This window comes from Sciurus vulgaris, assembly GCF_902686455.1.
Source record: "Sciurus vulgaris genome assembly, chromosome: 5".
Taxonomy (NCBI): Eukaryota; Metazoa; Chordata; class Mammalia; order Rodentia; family Sciuridae; genus Sciurus; species Sciurus vulgaris.
This window is the reverse complement of record NC_136465.1, coordinates 131,122,202-131,128,723: the sequence shown is the minus strand read 5'-3', so window position 1 is coordinate 131,128,723 and position 6,522 is coordinate 131,122,202. Positions and strand designations below refer to the sequence as shown.

General features: G+C 43.6%; 1 pseudogene across 1 annotated transcript; it reads left to right on the top strand.

Annotated features, from left to right (window-relative positions):
- The first annotated feature begins 1,603 nt into the window (after positions 1-1,603).
- LOC306662285 (3-ketoacyl-CoA thiolase, mitochondrial-like) lies at positions 1,604-5,926 on the top strand (annotated as a pseudogene). Its single transcript has 2 exons — positions 1,604-1,688; positions 4,492-5,926. The product of its transcript is annotated as a 3-ketoacyl-CoA thiolase, mitochondrial-like (transcript).
- Positions 5,927-6,522: the final 596 nt, after the last annotated feature.

The following is a 6,522-nucleotide window of genomic DNA, read 5'->3' as shown; positions in this document are numbered from 1 at the left end:
CAGGATACTATCTAAATTGACACGGTAGGAAATAGGCCATAATAATGACGCAGAAAAATTGTTATGGGAGACTTGCCAGAAACAGCAGTCTTGACCAACTGATGTTAAAATACCTTCTTTTACAAATTTTATAAAACATCACATTGTGTGAAGGTATGGTTAGGGCCCCTCTCAGAAACTTTGAAGTCTGTGCAAGAAAAAGACCTTGAGTTTTACTTCATTAGTTTCTCCACCAGTTCTCTCAGTATGCTTCTTAAGGACTGCCCTCAGGTTTAATAACTGTGGAAGAGAAGATCAGTAAATAAGACTGGGCAGAAGGAAAAGTCCAGCCATGATGCACGCCCGGCTGCAAGCTGGGCTTACCCCATAAGGAACTATGGAGTTAGAATGGTTCTTAAGCGTGGTCTTACTTCACACTGAGCTGGCCCAGCCTTTATGTCTATACATCAGTTTTTGGATGTGAACCACCTAGGGAAGGGGTGACCTTGGGTGAGAAGGCTTTCTGTAGCAGGGGTAATCCTTGGACTGATAGCCAAATGCTATCAGTTGGCTATCTGCCAACAATAACTTCTAGCAACTGGGGCAAGCCCTGTTGAAGGGGGATTTTAGCCATGCAGCACAGTATTTGCTGTAGTGGGAGAAGTGATTGCCAGCCACTCTAGGCTCACACGCTGCTACGTGAGTGTTCCCCAGAGGTTCATTTGTTGACTTGGTCCCTAGGGTGTTGGGAGGTACTATAGAACGTTTAGATGTGGGGCCTAGTGGGATATGCTTAGGTCACTGGGGGAATGTCCTAGAAGGATAGGGGAACCCTGGCCCCTTCCTCTCCCTTTTTTTTCTCTCTCTCTCTCCCCTTCCTGCTCACGAAGTGAGCAGTTTGCTCTGCCACATGCACCTGCCATGAGGTTCCCAAAGAATGAGGTCATGTGGTCTTGGACTGGAACCCCTGACCCCAGAACTATGAGCCAAAATAAGTCTTATCTCTTCATAAATTAACTGCCTCAGGCATTTCATTATAGTTGTGAGAAACTTCCTAGAATGTATTTTTATAGCTTTCCATCTAAGACAAAAGATCCTTGATCTACAACTCAGAACATTCCAGGGAGAGACTGTCAACTTTGAATCACATGCAGTGTGGCCAAGGGGTATGGTACTTTGATAGGCGCATCCTTGGTCATACACTTGTGGGCAGTTGGGTGTTCAGCAAAGGACTAGGGTTGACAACCCTATAGACACCCAGAGCATAGAGTCAGGGAAGAACAATTCTTAGAAGAAGGGGTGGTGATCTGGAACCTGGAGACAGGGAGGAAGTACATTGTGCAGACCAGAACAATAGTGCTTCAGGTTTTCTCCTCACTGTCCAGCCTTTCAGCTCTGACCTGCTCCTCAATGATACTGGCAGCCAAACCTCCCACACAGGGAGAAATCTGAGAAAGCATGCAGTGTACACTTAGGAAAAAAGAAAGTCAGCGGCCTCTCAAAGTCCTCAGGAACAAACAATCAGTCATCTGTCCGTTTCTAACCTCAATCTAGCCTCAAGGTGCTCTCCATTAGTTCTCGGTTTGTGCAGAGGTCCCCTGCCCCGAACTCACCAATGTGAACAATGATGAACCAGCAATCTGTCTGTCCTGATTCCATAGCTTTAACCCAGCCAGCTACACATACCAAATACCCGCCAATTTATCAAGGTGAGGAACAAAAATCCACTCATATTAGTGGAATATTATTCCCAGTCCTCCTCATTAGCTTCGGGACTTCCCCTTCTCCACTTGGGTCTCTGTTCCATTCCTGAATTCTGCCTTCATCTTTCACTTGTGATCCTCACTGTGTTCCTGGGCCTTGGTATTCTTTGGATCGATCTGATCCCGATCTTTGGGGATTCTTTTCCCCCACCTGTCCTAGTCAACCTTGGTCCTCACCACAGTGACAGCCAGTCTCCTGCCCACTTGATCCCCTCTGAGTAGAGCATAAGGGGTTCAAAGTGCTACATTTTACACATCGATTTTTAATTCATACATTTTTAATTCTTGAGTAGAACTTCAAATGGAAATGCATACACTACTAAACAGGAGAAAAAAACCAGAAATCTGGGAGACTCACAAAGTCAAAGTAACCTGGTGGATTTCCCGTGGTTCAGGGTCTAACCTTGCAGGCGACAGTATGTGATTTTGTCCTCTGATTGTAATTAGAGACATTAACTTATACCACAGAAGCTTCACGAGTGATTGGATATTATAAAGAAGGATGACAGTTTATTATTTTATGAAAGAATATACTAGCTAGATGCTGGAAACTTCTTGCCAGTGGATTCTCGCCTTCATGGAAACTTCAAATTCCATAAGATAATAAGCAAAATAAATAAGTAAATAAATAAATGTAGTAAAATTTTCTGAATGATTTCAATCAGTAGAGAAGCAAGGTTGACTTTGGACGGGCAACACCACTGAATGGCAGGCAGCGCCACCTTGTGGTGATCCACGTGTCTGCTGAGGTACCTAATTACCTATGCTTTGGCCACATGCTTTGCCCTTAGACACCCAGATTCAGTAATTCTGGGTGGTGGTTCTAGAACTGACATGAATCGCCTTGACATGTTTGGCCTTTGATCACCTGCCCCAATAAAGCTGCCATCTTTGAGCTCCCAGTGTCCCTGCTATCTCTTTTCCAGATCCTGTTCCTCATTTTTTCAAAGTCTGGAACCAGTTTCTCAAATAGAAGACTCCAAACCCCTACTGGGGCAAACTCCATCCTCCCCCAGAAACAACAATTAATTGGTCTTCAGGCCAATCTGACCCAGTATACCTGGCTAGAGGTAACTTCATCTCCCCTGGCCAGTGTTGCATGTAGTGAATTCTCCTATAGTAATAAAACAGGACACAGTGAGAAGCATGTGCCTGCCATTCCCTCGTGAGTCATTAGAAGATGTAATGGAAGTGATGCATTCAATTATTGTTTAATTTGAGGATTTTGCTCCATCATCGAGTAAATGATGGACACTATAAAGTATGGAACATTTTTGTCATCATAGAGAAATAGTAGGGAAAAATTTCTGCTGAGAGTTTTAATGCATTCAAATTCTACATGAATTTATCACTTCTATCCACAGGTTTCTGAGCACTTTTCTTTACTCTATTTATTTTCCATAAATATATTCTATATGTAGAAAATTCTCTTTTGGAGGGTCTCCTGTATTTCTTGGCTCCTCTGGTCTAAATCTTATCACTTCTCGCCTCAAATTCTACCTCCCAGCAATAGTAAATGCCAATACCATCTAAATTATGCCAGACCTTTCTCTCTTCAAATTCTTCTGTCATAGCCAGGCATAGTGGTGCATGCCTCTGATCTTAGCAACTCTTGAGGTTGAGGCCAGAGCATCACAAGTTCAAAGTCAGCCTGGGCAACTTAATGAGATCCTGTCTCAAGGTAAAAAATAAAAAGGACTGGAGATGTACTCAGGGATAGAGCATCTCTACCTTCAGTCCTCAGTCCCACCCACACAGAAAATTCTCTCATTGTGTCTGAATTAGTGCCTTCACTCCCCCTACCTCTAAATGTTGATAATTTCCATCAGTCCTTTACATTTCCATCCAGCAATGTGGGAAGATGTCTCTAAGTCCCATGCCTAGGTAGGCTCCCTTTACGTGCTCTCATAGCGAGGGTTTCCCACATGATCATCTAACATCACTGGAAACCCAACTGCTTATGTAATTGGAGATATAAATCGGTCCCAGGTCCAACTGAAGCAAATAACACCACTGAGTGGAACACTTTTTAAAAAATATTTCTTAGTTGTAGATGAACACAATATCTTCATCTATTTATTTTTATAAATAAATGCTCAGGATCAAACCGAGTGCCTTGCACATGTGAGGCAAGTGCTCTACCACTAAGCTATAGTCCCAGTCTAAGGAACACTTTTGTTTTTGTGGTTTTTTTTTTTTTTTTTTTTTTTTTTTTAGAGAAGTCATTCCTCTTGGTCACAGGCCTATTTCTGTTGAGCCTTTTCATAGTATGCTTATGCAATAGCAGTTGACCTGCAGAAATTGTGAACTGAATAATATAGAGTGATTTCAATGAGTGATTTAATCTATTATCTAAACTTTTTAAAATGTTAATATTTCTTCCAAGAACTTATGGGTGTTCAGAAACCAAAAAGCAAATTTGGGAAATAATTTTGAAAAGTGAAAAACAAATATTTTTGCAAAAATTTTCAGAGGACTTCTGAAGCATCCCCGGGGGGGGCGGGGATCAAGGGACCACGTGGTTGTAGGCCAAGGACAGATGAATGGGATGTCAAGAGAAGTGCTTTCGATGTGGAAACACAGCAAGAAAGTCCGTAAAGACAAGAGTGTGAGGAAAATGTCTGCCCCCAGGCACACATCCTCCTCCTCACCCGGGGAGACGGTGGCACCTTTGGTTCCCACTGGAGGGCCGCAGGGCGCTGGCGACTAGATAACCATAGCGGGCGAGGGCGGGCCTGGGGGTGCTGAGGTGGGAGGAGTAGGCGAAAGGTCGGGGGCGGTGCACCCTTGGCCCTGCTCCGAGGTGTGTTATCGTTGCTGCTAAGAGAACACCCTTTGGAGCTTATGGAGGTCTTCTGAAAGATATCACTGCTACAGACTTGACTGAGTTTGCTGCCAAGGCTGCCCTGTCCGCGGGCGAAGTCCCACCTGAAACTGTGGACAGTGTCCTTGTAGGCAGTGTCATGCACAGTTCTTCAGATGCTGCATACCTGGCGAGACATGTTGGTCTTCGGGTGGGAGTCCCAAAAGAGGTTCCCGCTCTTACCATCGATAGGCTCTGTGGCTCTGGCTTCCAGTCCACTGTGAATGGACGTCAGGAAATCTGTGTTAAAGATGCTGAAGTTGTATGAGTGGAGGAACTGAAAGCAGGAGCCAGGCTCCCTACTGTGTCAGAAACGTTCCATTTGGAACCAAGTTTGGAACAGATATCAAGATGGAAGATTGTCTGTGGGCGGGATTAACCAATCAACATATTCAACTCCCTATGGGAATTACTGCAGAGAATCTTGCTGCAAAACATAAAAGAAGCAGAGAAGAATGTGGCGAATATGCCTGCCCTTCAGTCACAGCACAGGTGGAAAGCTGCTAATGGTACTGGCTACTTTAATGAGGAAATGGCACCAATTGAGGTGAAGACAAGGAAAGGTAAACAGACAATGCAAGCGGATGAGTATGCCTGGCCCCAAACGACCCTGGAGCAGTTACATAAACTTCCTCCAGTGTTCAAGAAAGAAGGCACCGTCACTGCGGGGAATGCATCGGGAGTATCTGATGATGCTGGAGCTGTTATCAGTGAAGATGCTGTTAAAAAACATGACTTCACACCACTGGCAAGAACCGTGGGCTACTTTGTTTCTGGATGTGATCTCTCTCTCATGGGTATTGGCCCTGTCTCTGCTATTAATGGAGCACTGAAGAAAACAGGACTGTGTCTTAAGGACATGGACTTGATAGAGGTGAATGAAACTTTTACTCCCCAGAACTTTGCTGTTGAGAAGAGTTTGAATCTTGACCCAAGTAAGACTACTGTGAATGGAGGAGTCATTGCTTTGGGTCACCCATTGAGAGGATCTGGATCAAGAATTACTGCACACCTGGTTCATGAATTAAGGTGTCGAGGTGGGAAATACGCTGTTGGATCAACCTGCATTGGAGGTGGCCAAGGCATCGCACTCATCATTCAGAGCACAGCCTGAGGAGAACGAGGAGCCCACCTCTGCTCCACCATGCTTTACTTGGCTGGGCCACAGTAAAACAGGTGTCTTCCAGAGCCTCTGTCACAACTGGCCAAGCCATACCCCAGAAACAGTGATTGAGCTTGATTGATCCTTGGTGAGACAAAAATACATTTATCATGAATAATAACCCATGCCATTAGCAAGTTCTCCCAAATTTACACCAGTCTGATATATTCCTGAACTAAAATCCAATTAATAAAGGCCTTAAGAAAAATGGTGTCCTTGCCAAATATGCAGCACTTATGCCTTCGTAATATGAATACAAAGAAATTTAATAAATGTTGCCTTAAGCTAAAAAAAAAAAAAATTCAGAACTCTGAGTTGTTTTGGCTTTCAGCAGAAGTGAATTAGTTAAATGAAAGTCCCTAAATATAATTTGTATTAACAGGAAATTTGTTTCACTAAAAAAATGCTATATATCACATGCTGCACATATCTTTGTAGTAAAAGTATAAAGACATGTATGGTGAAGGAACAATACGTAGGAGATTTTAACTGGAGTAGTAGTTGAATTAGTAAGCTTGTGTTACTATAATAAAATACCTGAGGCAATGAACTTATAAAGGGAAAGGGTTTATTGTAGCTCATGATTCTGGATCCAGTCCAAGATCAGGAAGCCCCATTCTTTGTCCTCTTGAGAGCATGGTGCACTCTGGTAGGAATGTATTGTGAGCAAACTGCCAAGAAATGGAGAGAGATTGAGAACTGGGGTCTCACAATCCTCTTCAAAGGCATACCCTCAGTGACCTTAAGACTTCCCA